At 33.6% G+C, this 20,386-nt stretch overlaps 1 protein-coding gene and 1 pseudogene across 1 annotated transcript in view; both read left to right on the top strand.

Annotated features, from left to right (window-relative positions):
- TENM2 (teneurin transmembrane protein 2) overlaps positions 1-20,386 on the top strand; it is a 2,693,686-nt gene that overhangs the window by 909,994 nt on the left and 1,763,306 nt on the right. The gene's annotated exons all lie outside the window — the stretch shown is intronic.
- LOC118605936 lies at positions 13,237-13,355 on the top strand (annotated as a pseudogene).

Genomic DNA, 20,386 nt, shown 5'->3' with positions numbered 1-20,386 from the left:
TCACCACAGCTCTTGGAAACTTTCATAAATGTTGAAACGACGTGAAGATGCCATTCAGTACAACACAGTGATAGAACTAAGATCATTCAACAAAACATGCAGCAAACACACATCTGACTTGCTCAACATGTGCCGTATTCCTTATTCCTTCCCCACAGTAACCCTAGTCACATAGAAAGCACAGACTGCTGTATTCAAATGTGCAATCAATGCGAAAAACTGAGTCTTTGAGAGAGGAAATAAATGGCCAAAGTTGCAGAATTAATAAGCAGTGGGACCAGAACATGAACTCAACATTGACTCCAATTCACGTAATAAGTGTATGATTCTTTCTCCTCCTTTTTCCTCATCCTGTGCTCTTCTTGGAGGGTGATGGGGAATAGGAAGTTTTTCTTGTTTTGTTTTGTTTTGTTTTTAAGAAAAGGAGATCTGAAACCTTTCCATGTACAGTGAAAACGTTAGTGGAAAGTAAAAGAATCTTAAACATTCTTACCAGTTGCTTTGCCATGTGTTTTCATCACATAAAGAGCACTTCAGGACATTTCTTTGACTGGAAAAGCAAATTTATCTTCTACCTTATTGAACTGTCATATTGGAAATGTCTTAACAATAGATATCTCACTATTTGCTTTCACTGTTTGGAATTTCCCTAACTTGATGCATATTTGTTTACCTAGTGCATATACTTTCAGGTAAATTGTAGTAGTTATCAGCTTAGTGGAATAACTATGAGATTGTTTGTTTTTGACATCCCTACAATTTTTTTGATAAGTCTAAAATGATATAAGAATATTTACCAATAATATATTGAATAAATTCTCTTCATGATTGGGAAGTTACACAGAAGCATAAAATAAAGATTTACAGCCCATTGTTACCAACCTAGGAAAACAGAAGAATTGTTAAATGTAATTAAATTTTGAACTCTACCATTTTCCTATTTATGGTTTACCAGGAACTGTCAGAAAAAAAAAATCATAATACTAATTGCTAAAATTTATTCTGTGCTTCTCACAACAACATTAAGGAAAGTGTTAAATCATTTTCATTCCACAGACAATAGAGAGCTTATTGAGAATCAAAACAAGAGATGACTTAAGGAGATGTGTGAAAGCACGAGGCAGCCAAACCCAAAACGTTCTGTTTGGTGGTGTTTCCAGTGTCAGGATTTCTCAAGAATCCTTCCTTTGTCAGTAAATACATCAGGGACATTGCCGTCTGTACTCTAAGTTGATCCAGTCTGGTAGGGCTCTGGGTGCAGGCTTGGAGACAGACAGACACGATGCATCTGGGCAGTTTCCATATTTGACAAGGACTTGTGCATTTGTCCAGAACTGTGTTCTGCCCACTTCTACACTGCTCATCACTTGCCTTGCCCTAGGGGATTTCTGTCAGTAGCAGTTAAACTGCTGGCAGTTGTATTCTCCATCAACCCGAAGCTATTTGGGGGCATGTTCCTGAGAGGGTATTGCAGAATTCCCACTAATAATCATTTCTTCTTCCATTTGTTATGACATTTTCTCTTAATATTACCTTTAATCTATTTAACATGCATGTACATATACGCAGTTTATAAAAGAAAGTAATTATAGAAGACAAGGCTTTATTTTTTCTGATTTAAAATAAGAATGCAAGTTTTCCCTTAATTGAAACTGAAGGTCTGACTTAAAAATAACACAACTAAGTTAATAATCTAAATTTCCTCTAAATATTTAATTTTCTTCTAAAAGCTTGATTTCCTGCTTCTGCCCTCTGCTCACCTCCCAGGTTCTGAGCAATTAGACTTGAAAACATTTTTCCATTCTCTCATATGTATTCCCAATTTTTATTATAAGATTATTTACTAGTTCATTTTTTTTACTTCAAAGAGTAGAATTTTAGTTATTCAAATAATTGTTTAAAAAATTGTTAGATTCAAGAAAATGTATTAGGGTCAGTGTGTTCAAATATCAAAATCTCAATTGTTAAGCCAGTGACTAAAAATATCTCGTTATTTTCTATTGAGCATCATAAAAAAATACACCATTAAATTGTGATTAATTGATAAATTATAAAAATCAAGAAAGTCACAAAAACAGGTGACATTGTTTAACAGGAGATTAAGAAGTAAAAACCCAAGAAGGCTAATATGTGAATGTTTCTAAGATGACCATTAACAGAGCATACCATCTGGGTATCATCTACCATAGGGATAGACTTCATCTAAATTGGTGAAAATGTTACTTGCTCACTGCTGGTGAAATTGCATGTATTACCCTGCAGGGAAAACTTTGTTTTAGATATTCTCTCGTTTAAGTTAGATATGTAGATATTTTAAATTTGCTTATATTATTTATTGTTAACAGTCTTCCTAATGAAAATACCTTATTGAATGGTTTAGAGAGAAACACCCCAACTTGGCTTATTCAACCACCATTTGGTACTTTAAATCCCTTCAGTTTTACACTCACATTCTGGATTAGTGACTAATATGGATATTTATGTAACCCCAAGACAGAAAGCTTTTTTTTTCTTTATGTCTTAGAACCTGGCCATTGCTAAATTTCTTCATTTCTGTATTATAATAGCCTAGGTGTGCTGGATAAGTGCAGCTACTCTGTGTATATATCTTCATATTCTGTGATGGTCCAGTGTCTGGCCGTGGTGTCGAGGGAAGAAGGAAGAGGGAGGGGGTAAAGGGAAGGGAGGAATGGAGGAAGGAGGAGAAGTAGAGAGAGGGAAGAAAGTGGAAAGAATAAAGAAGGGAAGAAGGAAGGAGGGAGAGAGGGCGTAAAGAAAACAGTAAGCAGTCGTTTTTGTTTGATTTTACTTTTTAGTTTTTTCCAGTTGAGATACGATTGACAACATTGTAAAACACCTAAAACAGGTGTACAACATAATTATTTGATATGTATATATTGCAAAATAATTACCACAATAAGTTTAGTTACCTTCAAGCACCCCACATAGTTAATTTTTTCCCTTGTGATAACTTCCAACATCTATTCCTTTATCAACTTTAGTATACGCGATATAGAATTGTTAACTGTAGTCATCATATAAGAATCATTTTTACTGATTCTTATTTATCTCTGATGTTTATGGAATTCCAAAATTGAATATGCAAGTAGCAAGTTTTAAGGATAATCTTACAAAATTCACCAGAGTGTAAATTACAAAATTTTAAGCCAGAACTTCTGTTTTAAGCAAAACTCTCCTCAATTTTTCAGAATACGAGGGCTAATCATAAGGATCCCCTTTTTCTCTGCACTTCTTATGTCTATAACCATTAACTCCTTTTCTATTCTTGACCACTTCATTTTCCGCAGAGCCCCATGGGAATAATAGCTTCTGTCACAAGAAGTGGGAGGAATATGATGTAATGCTCTGGGTAATTTTGTTAAACCCACTTAGCACCTAATCCACTCAAGTCAAAGCTGTTATTGGAGTTATCACTCACTGGACTGGCTTTGTGCACAAAGCATTTGAATACGCACACATCTTCACAAATTACTGGTATGCGTCCTCAGACGGTAGGCTGCGACAGCTCAAAAAGATACCTCTTCAACTCCTAATTTTCTATATTTTCATTTAATTCTTAATACCTCTTTGCAGACAATTAGCTTTTCTTCCCGCCTTTTCTTTCTTGGACTATTTTAAATTAGCCCATTTCAGACTGTTGAATGAGCCAGTTACAGCCCATGAAGAAAACACTAGCCGAATGCTAAAATGGTGCTCATTGCAATGAATGCTAAAATGGTGCTAGAATGCAATGCAACATATTTTATTCTTAGAGGCAAGCGATAGAATATTTACTCTGACAGAATTTCAAACCAATTTATTTGAATAAATGTGAGATACATACTATACATTACTTAAGATGTACCTAAAGACCCCATGGGTAAGTAGAAAGCATTCCGGGTAATGCTTTTAAAATTAAAATATAATTGACATGTAACAATATATTAGTTTCAGGCATACAACAAAATGATTTGATATTTGTAGATGCTGCAAAATGATCAACACAATAAGTCTAGTTATCATATGTCACTATATAAAGTAACATGTTTTCCCTTGTGATGACAGCTTTTAGGATGTATTCTCTTGACAATTGTGAAGTATTCACTGTAATATTAATGACAACATCTCTCTGTTGTATAGTATGTCTCCATGACTTATTTATTTCATAATTAGAAGTTTGTCACTCTTGACCTTTTTCACCCTTTTCCCCCACCACCCTCCCCTATAGCAACCATGATTCTGTCTTTTGCATCTATAAGTTTTGCCTTTTATTTATATATTTTGTTTTTTAGATTCTACCTATAAATGAAATCACACAGTATTTGTTTCTCTGACTTATTTCATTTAGCATAATTCCCTCTAGATCCATCCATGTTTTCATAAATAAAAAAAAAAAATCAGCCTTTTCCATAGCTGAGTAGTATTCTACTATACATAATGGAATTGGCTATTGTAAATAATGCTACATTGTTAATAGGAATGCATACATCTTTTTGAATTAGTGTTTTGTTTGTTTATTTTGTTCTGCTTTTTTTTGATAAAAATATGTAGTAGTGGAATTGCTAGACCATATGGTAGCTCTATTTTTAAATTTTTGAGGTAACTCCATGCTGTTTTCCATAGTGACTATACCAGTTTGCATCCCCATCAGTGCATGAGGGTCCTATTTTCTCCTCATCATCACCAACATTGTTATTTCTTGTCTTCTTGATAATAGCCATTCTAGCAAGGTATGCGACAATGTCTCATTGTGGTTTTGATTTGCATTTTCCTGATAATTAGTGATATTGAACATCTCTTTATGTGTCTGTTGACCATCTGCATATTTTCTTTGGAAAAAAAAATTATTTAGATCCTCTGCCCATTTTTTAATTAGACTGGGTTTTTTGTTTCTTTTCTTTTTTTTTTTTTTTTTTTTGATGTTGAGTTGTATGAGTTCTCTATAGTTTTGGATATTAACCCCCTACCAGACATACAATTTGCAAATATTTTCTCCCATTCAATAGGTTGACTTTTCTTTTTATCTATGGTTTTCTTTGCTATGCAGAAGCTTTTTAGTTTGATATAGTACCATTTGTTTATTTTTTCTTTGGTTTGCTTTGCTTTAGGAGTCAGATCTAAAAAAAATCATTGCCAAGACTATTGTCAAGGAGCATATGATCTATGGTTTCTTCTAGGAGTCGTGTGGTACCAGGTTTCACATTCAAGTCTTTATTTTGAGCTTTTTTTTTTTTTTTGTCTATGATATAAGATATAAGTTTAGTTTTATTCTTTTGTATGTAGCTGTCTAGTTTTCCAAACAATATTTATCGAAGACGTTGTTCTCTCCCCATTGTATATTCTTGTCTCCTTTGTTATAAATTAATTGAGCATATGTGCATGATGTATTTCTGGGATCTTTATTCTGTTGACCTGTGTGCCTGTTTTTATACAACTGTCATGCTATTTTCATTATACAATTGCAATGTAGTTTGAAATCAAGGTGCATGACATATCCAGCTTTGTTTTTTTGTTGTTGTTTTTGTTTTGTTTTGTTTCATTTCAAGATTACTTTAGCTATTCAGGTTTTTGGGGGATTTCATACAAATTTTAGGATTGTTTGTTCTGTTTCTGTGAAAAATCCTGTTGGAATTTTGATAGGAATTGTATTGAATAGATAGATTGCTTTGACATTATAGCAATATTAATTCTTCCAGTCCATGACCATGGAGTATCTTTTCATTTATTTGTGTCTTCTTAAATATCTTTCATCAGTGTTTTATAGTTTTCAGTGTACAAGAATTTCACCTTCTTGATTAAATTTATTCTTAGGTATTTTATTCTTTTTGATGCAATGATGAATGGAATTATCTTTTAACATTTTTTCTGTCTGGTAGTTCGCTGTTATTAGTGTATAGAAACACAATAAATTTATGCATATTGATTTTATACCCTGCAAATTTAGTTCATTTGTTTACTAGTTCTAATAGTTTTTTTGAATCTTTAAGGTCTTCTAAATGTAAAATCTTGTTGGAAAATAGCAACAATTTTACTTCCCCTTTCCAGATTGGATGCTTTTTCTTTCTTTTTTTGTCTAATTGCTCTGGCTAGGACTCCCGGCACTGCTAAATACAAGAGGCGAGAGTAGGTATCCTTCTCTTGCTCATCATCTTAGAAAAAAAAATTCACCTTTTTAGTGTTAACTACAATGTTGGCTATCAGTTTGTCATATGCAGCCTTTATTATGTTGAAGTATGTCATCTCCATACCCATTTTGTTGGGAGTTTTTTAAATTATAAATAAATGTTAAGTTTTGTCAGAAGCTTTTTCTGCATTTATTGAGATGATTGATAACTTTTCATTTTTAAAAATATGTTTAACTTTTTTTAATAGGTCTTGTTGCATTGTACTTTGCTTGCTATAATGTGAATTGCAATTCTTAAAGTCACTGTGAAAATAATTAATTTGAAAATTAAATAGAAAGCTAAATAAAGTATTTTGGTAAGCCTTTCGTTTATATGTTTCACTGGAGGCTTTTGCTCTTTCCTATGAGATAACCCCTCTTCCTTGACCACTGATTCTGCTGGTTAAAATCAGTACAAGTATGCAATTTCTAATCATTGTTTTAGAATAGAGATATTTCTTGTACCCAGCAAAGATATTCATATATTCCAGATATCTAAAGCGTTTCTCTTTAGAAGCAAAACCAAGCATTTTGATAGAAATTCTTCTAAAATGTGTCAAACATTACTACATTTTTTATTATTATTAAACATAGAATATTAAGAAAAGTATCTCTTTTCTCTGTGATTCAGAGATCATTATGAACAGCCATCATTATATTCTGCCACATTATGTTAACGCCTTCCCAGGTTTTTGAGGTTCTTTGTCTTTTTCCTAATTCATGGATTGTGGCAGTAGTTCTTCCTCTTCCCCATTTCCTGTTATTGGCTATCTTCTAATCAGCTACAGTAATTTAAGTATAGTAGCCCAAAGAATTGCTGTTTCTTCTCTTCTTTCGAGTAAACGTCGTGGGCTTTTTGATAGTTAATTTCTACTCACCAACAATTTCTGTGTATTTTAGTGCTATGACCATATCTTGGAAAGGATTTGTTACCATTGGTCAAATATCTGTTGAAGTGGGCAATTTGGGGATGTTTACTCTGAAAAAAGGGAAGTTTCAAAGTGCCCACTCCAAGCCAGAGACTTCAGACATTCTGAGGAGCAGTGTCCTAATGCGAAAACCCAAATAAACGAGAAGTCAGTTTTGCTTCCACAGGGTGACTTCACATAGATTTAAACATCATTCTAAAGTCCTCATGTAATAACTTAAGAATTTAACAATATAATATGTTAGGGATTTTTATTTATGATATGCAACTTTTACTAACCTTGAAGCAAAATGAAAATAATTTCTGATTTATGTATTTGCTTACTTACCTTGGGTATCCAAAGTTTTAAAGAACACTAAATAATTTTATTTAGCAAGGTGGCTTCATGTCAAACAATATTATTATATGTCACGCACATACACAAAATCTATACTTTAGAACAGGGGTTCAGTTTTTTGTTTTTTGTTTTTTTAAACTAAGAGAACAAATAATATATATTTTTGTTTTCTCAGGACATATACTCTTAGTTATAACTACTCAAATCTGTTGTTGTAGCCATAGATAATAAGTAAATTGTCTAAACTTTATCCTGATTATTTTTTTATTTTTTATTTATCGATTATTTTTGGCATGAAAAATTATATTAATTTCAGGTATACAACATGGTGATTAGACATTTATATAACCTATGATCACCCTGATAAATCTAGAAGCCATCTGACACATGAGTGTGTGTGGGAGACTTTAAATGAATGAAATTTGATGTTTTTAAATAAAATGCATAGCCCTTAAAAATAAAAATGAAAAGACATAAAAATTAACAACACATAAAAATTATATAATTGGCTTTACTAAAATAAGAATTGTACTAGAAGCCCAGAATACTTGCTAAGCACTAGATATCCTGGCTGTCATCAAATATATAACTTTTCATGCAGAACACATCCATCCTAACTCTTTAAATATTTTTCATCATTTCGGTAGATTAATACCTACTGAAGTAATGAGCAATTCAATAAACACTATAAGATATAAGGACTATTAAAAATTGATATGCACTCTGTAGGCTTACATGTTGCATTTACTGTGTGAACACATAAATATGCAAGTATGTGTGGTGTTTTAAAATGCATTTGGTCTGAGGATTTCTAATGTCAAGTTTCAATCCCATGCAAATGAAAGGGGCTGAATACATAAACCTGTCAAAGTCATGATTTTAATGGAAATGTCAAGATACTTCTGAAAGCCAATATAATAATCCCTTTTATGCAGCTCTAGGAAGGAGCCATGATCCTAAAAGAAGTAACCTGTCACCCCGCACTATAGGTTTCATCCTATTACCAGCCTCAGCTCCATTATCTAAATGACCAAGCACTCCTTCAATTCTGGGGCTAAATGATGTCATGACATGACTATCATCATATTTATACCTCATAAAATTAGAAAGGTTATTAAACATAATTTGACCTTTGGCATACTCTAATAGAATCGTGACTTTTGCTGTTTTCTTCCTTTTCCTTCTTTCCCTTCCTTCATTCACTCCCAGTTCTCATTTCCGTTCTTCGTACTCTCTTTTTTCCTTTTGAAAAAGCTGTTGCCCACTTATACTGGCATTGTGCTGCATGACCAAATCTAAGATTTTATAAAATGCAATTTTTATTCCAGTGCCTTTTAATTATCCTTCAGACTGCCACACTGGACAGAGAAGTTAATTCCATTGAAACCTAAATTCAATGCCAAGTACATTTGCCCTTGAAAATTTTCTAAAGCACTGGGTGATGTGGGGTCTGAGGTTTCTCTCTGTTTAGTGGTTGCTGTTGTCTTCAACTATCTGGTCCTGCAATGTAGAAGGCTGTTAATTATGTTTATCTTTATTGGTTGACTTTGATCAAAACACATTAAAGAACAGATGCTTTGAGATGAGCGAGGCTCATGTATTTGGTGTGTCGGACAATTTGAAGGAGAAAGTATTTTTCAGGAACCTTATAGACTCCTACACTGTGTAACAGTCTTGTCTCTAGTATTTTAAGATACTTTTAAATAATTAAATAGAAACAATCATGTTCTGTAAGTGCTTAAAAATAAGCCAGTGCGGTTCCTTGTCTATGTATATGTATATTATGTGATATATATATATATATATATATATATATATATATATATATATATATATTTTTTTTTTTCCCCCCCATTTCTTTCTTTGGAGTTCAGTGTTAATGTATCTTCCCCTGAACGTGCATGGTTCTATATTACACAAAAACAATTTCCGTACCAAAGTTTTTTCAACAAAGGATCTTAACTTTTAGTCTCTTCTACAGTATTTGTTTGTTTTCATCATTCTCTATGGTTCCTTGTTAAAATCCCTGGCTTCCAACTGTAGTGACATTTTCACAATTAATTTTTCATTCAAGAAAGTTGTCTCTTACACTCAACTCATAGGTTTCTGTTTGCATTTTGATTTATTATGTTATTTACAGTCATTAGCTCATATCTTATCCATGGTGAAAATCAGTCTTCGCTTTTAAGAAGTTTGTAGTCTGGTAGGTACATCGGCAAGAGAATGGATAATAACACTATGATATTATCTGTTTGCTTTTAGATCTATGAATCAATCAATATATATTTAGGAATTGAAAACTAGGGGTAATTGTTAAGTCTTTATGACATATAAATGTGAATGTGGATATAAATACAGACATAAATAGAGTTGTTGACCCCAGATTGGAAACTAGTAGAAAAAAAAAAAACTAATAATATAAATAGAAAATCTTGTTACAAGATATTATATGATAACTACCATATATTCTTATTAGAGGCAGAGAATCTATCAGAAATGAATTTGTTTCTAATAAGAATTCTTTGCATCCCCTGTGTTGAATATTGGTAATAATGTTTTATTCCTTGTTCCATGTTTGCTTCATTACAGAATGTGTAATTAATCTCCCTGAGCATTTTATTGTAAAAACTGATCACAGAAATCACTCTGTTTCTTTGGTCTTTCTTTATGTCCTTTCTTTAATATACCTCTATTTCTGTGTCTTTAGCGTGATTGTATTGGTCTGTTCAAGCTACCATTACAGAATACCATAGACTTTGTGGTTTAAAAGATATATATATATATATATATATATATATATATATATATATATTATATCTTTCTTCTTTCTTTCTTTCTTTCTTTCTTTCTTTCTTCTTTCTTTCTTTCTTTCTTTCTTTCTTTCTTTCTTTCTTTCTTTCTTTCTTTCTTTCTTTCTTTCTTTCTTTCTTTCTTTCTTTCTTTCTTTCTTTTCTTTCTTTCTTTTCTTTCTTTCTTTCTTTCTTTCACTTCTGGAGGTTACAAGCCCCAGATCAAGATGCCAGCAAATTCAGCTCTTAATGAGGACTCTACTCCTGATTCGCAGGTAGCCAGCTCTTATTACGTCCTCACATGGTCTTTTCTCCTCGGTGTGTACGTGGAGAGAGAGCTCTTATGTTTCTTCTTATCTGGACATGAATCCTACGGAATCAAGGCCCTACCCTTTTGGTTTCCGTTATGGTCAATTACTTACTTAGAGGCCCATCTCCAAATACAGTCACATTGGGAGTTACAGCTTCAACATGTAAGTTTTAGAGGAATATAAACATTCGGTCCTTAATAGTAATCAAAATGTTAATTATTGGCTTAAAATTTATGGTCTCAATAATTAAATTTTTCCAAAAGAAAACAAAATGTGATAATTCCAGTTTTGTGTTTCAATTACATATGGTGATTAAAACATATCCTTGCAGATAAAAATGCTAAGTATTAAAAGCAAAGCACACACCATGCAGGAATGTCTGAAAAATAGGCATCTCTAAGTCAATAAAACTCAGAGATATGTGTTATATCACTTTACCAGTGAGGAAGAACTAAGCAAGGAATTTATCTTTTGTACAGACAAAAACTAAAATATATATTTTTATAAATACATATTCATTAAGTATATCGTGTTTTGCCTCATTCTACATATTTTGCACAAAATATGTTGTTGTCAAAGTTAAAACTTAGATTACTGTCTCATGTATGAAGTTATCCACTTTATATTCAGTCATTTCACAACTTTGCAGTTCTAATCAAATAACAATGGCCTTATCTAGGCTAAGAAAATGGCTATCATTTCTATGTTTGATCAGCGTCTTAATTTTGACTTTAGTCATTGTACACACACACACGCACACTTCTTTCCAAAGGGCCGATTTGTTATTTCATTTTAAAAATATATCTAATCGTAATATGCTTGGAAAACAACAGCTACAAAAAAAAAAAAAAAATGAGTGCTTAAAGTACACTGTTTTCTTCTATAAAAAAAAAAAATTATGAGTGTTTTTGGCTACCTAATTAGTCTTTCTGCCTTCTGTCTCTCTGCTTTGTAATTTATCCACTGTACTTTTTCCAAATTAGTTATCTTATAACACTGCTTTTATTTTCCTTTCTTCCTTTTTTTAATGGGTTAAAATAAACATAACATAATTTACCATCGTAGCCATTTTTAAGTGTACAGTTTAGTGGTATTCAATATATTCACATTGTTGTAGAGCCGTCTCCACCATCCATCCCCATGACTCTTCATCTTATAAAACCAAAAATCTATACCTATTAGAAAAACACTTCATATTCTTCCCTACCTCTACCTCCTGGCAACCACAATTTTAATTTTTGTCTCTATAATGGTGTGTATTTTAAGTATCACATGTAAGGAATCATACAGTATTTGTCTTTTTGCGACAAGCTCATTTCACTTAGCATAATGTACTCAAGATACATCCACACTGTAGCACATTACAGAACGCCATTACAACCTTACTTTTTAAGGCTGAATGATATTTCATTGTATGCAAATGCCGTATTTTGCTTATCCATTCAATGGACACTCAGGTTGCTTTGACATTTCCACCTTTGTGAATAATGCTACTATAAATATGAATGTACAAGATTCTCTTCAAGACCTTAGTTTTAATTTTTTTATATACTCAGAAGTAGAATTGCTGGGTCATATGCAAATTCTATTTTTAATTTTTTGAGGGGCCTCCATGCTGTTTTCCACAGCAGCTGTATAATTTTGCATTCCCATCAACAGCACACAAGTGTTCCAATTTCTCCACATCTTCGCCAATACCTACTGTTTTCTGCTTTTTGATAGTAGCATCCTAATGAAAGTGTGTGGTTATAACACTGCCGTTTATTACATAACTATTGCTCAAAAACCTTCTGTAACTCCCCATTACCTTGAGATAAAGTGTATAGCTTTTATACACTGTCAACAACAAAGCTTTTAGAGTTACTTCTACCTACTGCTATATATAAACCCCTGGCAGTCTTATCAATGTCCTCATTATCTTCTAAACTTTATAATTTTTTTCTCTTATGTGCATACTATTATTTGCAAGATTTCTTCCACATGGCACACATTTCTCTTCACCTAACCCAATGATTCTCTAGGGAACGATATTGTCATTTGGAGCAGAACAGGTTTTCCCTCTGCAGAATTTTCCTGCAGCTGTATAGAACATTAAGCATCCTTGATCCTTGCTCACTAATACCAGCAGAACTCATATAGTGGCAGCCAACAATGCTTCCACACATTTCCAAGCACCACTATTGAGGACTCTTGTGGTTATAAGTAGCAGAAAATATCAATCAATCTGGCTTAAGTAAATAAGTGAGTGTGTTAGCCAATGGACTTGAAAAATTCAGGGCAAGTTTTATGACTTCAGATAGCTATGGGCATACTAATGTCTAAAAATTTGTTCTCACTCTGTATAACTCTTCTTCTGTCCAGCATATTTGGAGATGGGTCTTCTTATATGTAGTATCAGACTTACATCCTCCTAGTTTTAATTCTGGCAGAGGAGAGCTTATTTTTTTTCTTAGTTACTCAAGCAAAAGCTCCATTTAGCTTTGAATTGCCTTGGCTGGAGTCACAATCTTTTAGAAAGGTACCACAATGGCCAGAGAAGCATGACATTCTTTCACACACTTCTCAAGCCTAGGGTAGGATGCGGACTACCATTTGAAGAGGAGTAGTTCCCCAAATAAATACAAGGTGATGCTAGCAGAAGAAAGAATAATGGATTCTAGGTAGCAAAAATGGCAGTAAGAAGTGACCTATGAAAAACATTAGCTGCTGTCTATGGCCATGCTCCCCTGAACTAGCCCGATCCCATGTGATCTTGGAAGCTAAGCAGGGTTGGGCCTGGTTAGTACTTGGATGGGAGATTACCTAGGAAGACCAGGTGCTATAGGCATTTTTTTTTTTTTTAAGGGATTGTAAGCTGACAAGGTCCTTGAAATCTGTGAGGTCAACCAAGGGTTGCCTCACCTAAAAAAAAAAAAAAAAAAAATTAAAAAATAGCTGCTTAATCTTAGGCAAAACATTTTCTTTTCTCCAAACCTATAAAATGCAAATACATGGCCACTAACTTGTAGGTAGATAAGATTCAACATGGAAAGTGTCTCACATAAGACCTGCAATAGCTGTGCTTAAAACATGATTCATCCCCTTTGCATTTTTCTCTAAGGTGCTAGTGCTAGTCAGGGATAGCTGTTTTTTTTTTGTTCTTTGTTTTTTTTTTTAATATTTGACAATTGGTATGCATGAGCACTGCCCATCCAGATCTAGGAACCTGACCTGTCAAAATGGAATTCAGCCAGTACACTACACCAAGTAAACATACAGCTGCTCATTAGATTTGGTCCTAGTAAAAATCGTTCATAATACTTCTACCTGTGATCATCTCCCTTTATACTTCTAAAAATTTCTGTCTAAAACCTTTTATCACCAAAGACTACTTTTATTAATTCTACGCCTGTGCATTTCATGATTTTAACCATTTTGCCTACATGGTACTTGCATCTGTTCTGTAAAAGCTGTTTTGAATCATTGAGGTTCTTGATTTGAATATTGAAAGGTGCATGCCAGTCAGAGCTATAAGAACACCTAATTCATATAGTTCCTGCCCAAAACAATGACATACACAGAAGATAGCCTGCACTCTTCATACCTCATAAATTAGAGAGTTGTTGAGAGACTGTGGTTGAAAATGATGGAGTTCGTGGAGCCGCATTCACTAAACCCATCTGCCCTTCCATGTGCCTGTGGCCTCTGTGCACGTGGACTAAAAAACCAGTGATGCTGGATAAGGATAATGGTTTTTAGAGGCTGATCCCCAGCTTTGCTCTTAACGAGCCGTGTGACTTCAGACAAGTTTCGTCACCTTATTGATTCTCGTTTTTTTCATCTATAAAATATAAATTCAAAACCGGAGTTTTCAGGGAGAATTGGAGATCTACCAAAATTTCTGACAAGTAGCCATTTTAAAAATGAACTCTTACATTTGATGAATATAAGGGTTTTTGTGACATCGCTGCCAGCTTTCCTAGTTATTTCGTCATTACCTATGTGTCGTTCTTGCCACCTCAGTTTATTGGGAGATTTTTTTGTGTCCATGAATTCTTATTCTCTGCTTTGCCTACTACAGTGCTATATAAGCATTGAGGTATGGGTGAATGAATGTATGAATAAATGGGAATTTTGTTAAGTAGACCTTTCAGAATGAAAATGGAAATAATTTGAGGAATCCATATGGGTCAGATAAAGCTGTGGGAAAAACTTTATACCTAAGCGTAAGGTTTTTTTTCTCTACCAAAAAAAAAAGTGTTTTTTTTTGTCTGAATTAAAAAAAAATAATAAAGTTAGATCTAATTTTAAAACATTTCATTAATTTTAGACAAATTTAATATATACATGTATTTTTACTAAAGTTTATTTAATAGTAAATGTTCATAATAGATTCTGAAATGTCAGAGACCACTTTGAAATAGGAGCCAGAAATGAGGGTCTGAGTCCTCCATTTGAATTTCATCTTTCAACTTTAAAACATTAAAACATGTGGTCGGACTAGGTAATCTTCCTGATTCCATTATTCATAGATTCTATAATCTTTTGCCAAGATATCGAAAGTACTTTTCAATGCACTTGCAAACAGACATGCTCAGTGGAAAACAGGACATTCTCAAAATAAGTAAGGATCAGAGCAACTTGTTTACAGCCCAAAGGCAAATGAGGGCTATTAGTCTCTGGAGCTTACATTTTATTGAAATAAAAAGTAAGCAAAAATAAAATTAAAATAAAATATATAATATAATATAATATATAATATAATATATAAAATAAAATATAAAATATAAAATAAAAATAAAATAGAATAGAATAGAATAGAATAGAATAGAATAGAATAGAATAGAATAAAATAATATGAAGTACGTAAATCAAGGCGAGGTGATAAAGAATGAGTGACAATGGCCATGCTAGCTGAATGATGCAGATAAGTCTGAAGACAAGAAATCTGAACCATGTGTAGAAGAGGAAGAAAAGGGTCTAACCATGCCAAGATTGATGGTGGGGAAGAACATTGCAGAGAAAGTCTTATAGATAAATGCTAAATCCTGGAAGCTGGCTTGGCTTAGCATGTTAGAGCCAAAGAGCAAGAAGACCATTTGGAGTATAATAAGATAGTGGACAGACATGGAAAAATAACTTAGATAAGTTAGATAGTAGCTAGATCATAGAGAGTCGCAGAGAGAGGTCATAGAGTTGTAAGAGTATAAATTTTAGATTTAACTCTAAGTGCTTCGGAGAGTGATGGTATCAGATTTATCTTATAAAGCCCGGTTGTGTGAAAAGTTTGCATACCTAAAAACCAGGATTTTGTTTGTTTTTGTTTTGTTTTGTTTTGTTTTTGTTTGTTTGTTTTTTAATAGTGTTGTCCTGATTCAAATAAAAAGAAACTGTTTTAAAAGGATGATTTGGTGGTAAACATTTCTTTCAAGTATCTGCAGCTATTTTATTCACACTTCCTAATCAGTACTCAAGGAACAGGTTCTAATGTCATTTAAACAAGTCAGTTCATGGCTGGCACAGCCATTGCCGGAATATTCGTGTGTTCCAGTTGTTTTTAAAACTGCATTTTACACTAGGGGACATTGCACACAGTAAATGTCAAGGATTCACTAGGGGCATTGCAGTTTCTGAGGCATGAAGCTAATACATATTTGTCTCATTACTGTCAGCCGATCAACTTTATTCCGTGGATGGCAAGGGCTCACAGCTCATAGGAGATGTAGTTACAAATGACCTCTGGGAGGTCGTGGGGATCACAACTTTCAAAATTCACAGTAGTGTCATATCATTAATAAGAAACTAAGGAAATGAGGTCCACAGACTTTTGGATACTTGACTTCCTAGAAACAGGTGAGGGGCGTCACATTTTTCAGCTCTGATACATTAAACCTTAAATTGAAGGCACCATAGAGCGCTTGAGTGGGCCGCTTAACCCACTCCTGTGGTTTCCATATTGCCCAACAATTTTCCTGAGGTAAACATGTTTTACAGGATCATCAGGCTGTTAATGGTCTTTTGCTTGAATAGTTCCAAAAGACAGAGAAAAAGAAAATCCTGATTTCTTAGTGAGGGCAATTATGTAGTATGAGAGTCAGATTATTTTTTATCAATCTATGTTTATCTAGGTTTATTCTCCATTTTTAATGAGGTCTTATGCTTTTTAGGAATAGATTATTTACTTATTATGCTTTCATTTTATTTGAAACAATTCTCAGTCCTTTTTTCTCCAAGGAATTTAGTGGTGAAAAGCATCTATAGGTAATTTAATTTTTTTCCTCAATTAGAATGCATTTATAATCATAAACCTTTAATGAATAATTATTGGTGATGCATATTTGACTTAAAAATAGTAAGAGGGATGTCTTTAACTGCTGCTAAGGGACTTTCCTTCTCTTCCATGCCCTTGTATTTGTTCATGGCTCCACCATCATCTATATTGGAGAAATGACAAACAGAGGTACTTGTAGCATTTGCCAGTGTTTGTGATATAAATACTCTACCATAACTGATAACACGTAGCTTTCAAGATCCCTGATTTTTTTTTTACAATTATAAAGTGGGCAGAAGGGATAAGAAAAAATCTGTCAAAATTACTTGTCAAGAAAATCCCAAGGCCAAGAACAGGCAGGGTGGAGGAGAATGCTCCCAAAGGACTGGTAAAGGAAGGGACAACCAGTGTGACCCTGGGGCACAGAAGGAAAGCATCTCTTGAATACTAAAGGACTCATTTTGGGTATTGGACAGGCGTGCAGCTTCCTGTTGGTGGCTGGGGAGGTAGTGCTTGGGCAGGAAGTCTCTCAAATCCAGCTCCGCTATAGATTTTCCATGGCCAGGTGGCTACACTAGTCTCCCTTCTCATGCCCTTCAACCTCTGGCTTTCTGTGTCTCAACTATTTAGTCTCTTGTCAGTTATTGTTCATAGTTAAATTTTTGTCATGCTCTTTCAGAATGAGACCCCAATTATCCTTATCTTCCTCCAAAATAATACTCAAGTATTTGAAAATTAAAATACTAGATCTTTCATAGTTGTTTTCCCTGATATAGACTTAAAAGGCTAAACCATCATTATTGACTCATCTTTCTTTTTGCTTTTCTTCTATATTAACCCTACTCTTCCCTAAAGAAAAAGATGATTGTGACCAAATGGGAAAAATGCTCATTCAGAGCAAAGAGAGGGGAAAGACTACATTACATCATTTTGTATTCCAAGATAATATCCTATTACCAGTAAAAAGTTGGTAACCCAAATCTTCCATATGTTTTAAATATCCTGTTTTGGCAAAGTGTCAGAGAAGAATAAATTTACACTTACATATCTAGACATCAGAATAACTATTTCATTCAATGAAGAGTTTACTTACTTCACGCAGAATTTAATTTACTATTTATAAGAGAAGGCCCTGGGCATACCATCAAGGGATCATCCTTGAGTTCCAGGGACTCAAGACCACCCTCATTAAAAAATGCCAGCACTACTTCTTACTGAGCTAGGAGTCTGCCTCAGACTCTTTGTCAACACGTTAGCTACCAGAAGCCTCTTGAATTCAGCACTAGATGTGAAAGTGTTTGTTGTATCTAACCAAACATATGTACGTATACCTGCCTTATAATAAGAAATTAGTCTTCTCTTAATGTCTATAATAAATCATTTTATTTTGTGTGCTAGTTTGTAATCAATCTTGAACATCTACATTAGTGAATATATATATATATATATTCACTATATATATAGTGAATATATATATATATATATATATAAAATATATATTTAGATATCTAAGTCTAGATTTCCAAATGGAAGAAATAAATACCTAGTGATCTCAACAGGATTCACAGTGAGATAAATAATGGAATATTTTTATGGAAACATTTTTTTCCTTAGAACTCTAACCGAGTTATTACTATATGTTGTTTTGAGGACGTTTAAAATCTTCTCAAAGAGATACTTATTAATGAGTCAATAAATTTAATGCTTACTAATTAATAGTTTTAGCCTGAGAGTCAGTGATTGGTATTGGGATACAGTATTTAATGGCCTTCACATAAATGCTGGTTAAATTCATTGCTCTTCCAAAAGCTGTAGCATATTCGAGAATCCAGTTTAATATCTACCACTTTGGCAATAACTATAAGAGGTTAAACATATGAAGTCCTTAAAAATATTGAATGCTATTATATGCTGTAATTCAATGTGCTTTCACCACTCTGAAATAAATATAGGTTCCATTTTGTTTATCTCAAATCAGCTTCTTTGAATTGTATCCCCTTGATTAGTGATCAAGTTATATGCAACCCAAGGAAAGTTGTTTTCATATAATCCCTCTACTAATTAATGTGAAATTGGCAACAACAGTGTGTGCATGTGGACATTTTTCCGATGTTCAGTGTATATGATGTTTAACCAAATAAACTGTAGTATGCATAAGTCAGAAAACTCAGAGATGTGCCTGCCTAATGCCAAGAATGTGACTTTTAAGAAAAGTTTCTATTGAAAAACAATATTTAGATATTTTTTTTAAATTAGGTAAATAGTGAAAGGAAATGGGCAAGAGAAAGTTCTGCTCTCTGTTCTGGGCTCATTCTAGGACCGAAACTGACAGCACTTCTGCCATTTTCAAAGGAAGACTTGTCATATATTTGGCAGGAAATGTGAAAGCACGTAGAGTAGTGATCAGGGGAGGTTTCACGGGCCAGGTCACTAACTAACGAACCTGATATGGACTCACATTCTCTTTGGGAGAGCTGAGCCGAATGGCCACACCTAACTGCAAAGAAGTCTGAGGATGTGGTGTAACTGGCACCTTACACCCAGCTATAGAGAAATAAATAGTTGATAACTGTGGTCAACAACATCTCTGACATTGGCTAGTAGAGATACCAGATGGGAAAATGAGTAGAACCTGTTTTTATGTTTTCCAAACTTAGCTCACCGTGGAATCTCCTTTAGAAGACACCTATGAAAAAACTTTTTTTTTTAAAGAAAGGGTGACATAAGGCAAAAATTTTACCCTGTATCATGTCCTTTATGTAGTTGCGGTTTCTCTCAAAACATATGATAAAGCAAAATTTCTGGCACTGGAGCGTTAGAATCCTTGTACTTGCTAAAACCCCTCTGGTCTGGATAGGTTTGGGATGTAATTGTTGGAGGGCTTCACCTGTGTTAGGATTCACTACCTTATTTTCAGCCAGAGATTTCACATAGATAGATAGTTTTTCTAACTACCTGCCAAAAATAACAACACCAAAAAAAATGACAGAACACATTTTATGAAGGCATAATCTAACCGACTGCTGGGAACATGTCACTCGAGGCAAAAACAGATCTGCTGGCTGGATGCTCTTCTGATGTTTCTCTTTAAATAACTTCATTATTCAAAGAGAAGCATTTTAATTATTTAGGTGACATAAAAGATGAGGTTACGGTGTTTATATTTAGGCCGTACTTCCTGATTTTAAGTCTTTGTGTCTATTTATCTTGGTGTTATAAGCACTTTCCAAATTTCATCTGGTGAAGAATCTCTCTCCACATTTAGATAAACAAAAGGTTTCTATGCCCTGAACACGTCTGTGTTTTCCTAACAGGGTGCCTATCAAATGTGGCCTTGACTGTATTAAAAAGATTTTGCTCCTTACTTTTACAAACGTTTTTACTTTTGTTACAGATGCTCATCTATGGTGCCATGATATTTATGGATAATGGACTTTTTTCCCCACCAGTGTTATACACTATCATTTGGGATTGCTATCATCACAATAATAAAAGTAGCAATAATTAGTCAACATCGTTCTCATTACCTCTGCTTATTTAGTGTGTCATGCATTAGGCACTGGACAGTGGCATTTATGTGAAGTCACAGCAACCCTAAAATAGAAATT

This window comes from Rousettus aegyptiacus, unplaced genomic scaffold (genome assembly GCF_014176215.1).
Source record: "Rousettus aegyptiacus isolate mRouAeg1 unplaced genomic scaffold, mRouAeg1.p scaffold_m13_p_7, whole genome shotgun sequence".
NCBI lineage: Eukaryota > Metazoa > Chordata > Mammalia > Chiroptera > Pteropodidae > Rousettus > Rousettus aegyptiacus.
This window is presented reverse-complemented; position numbering and strand designations above follow the sequence as displayed.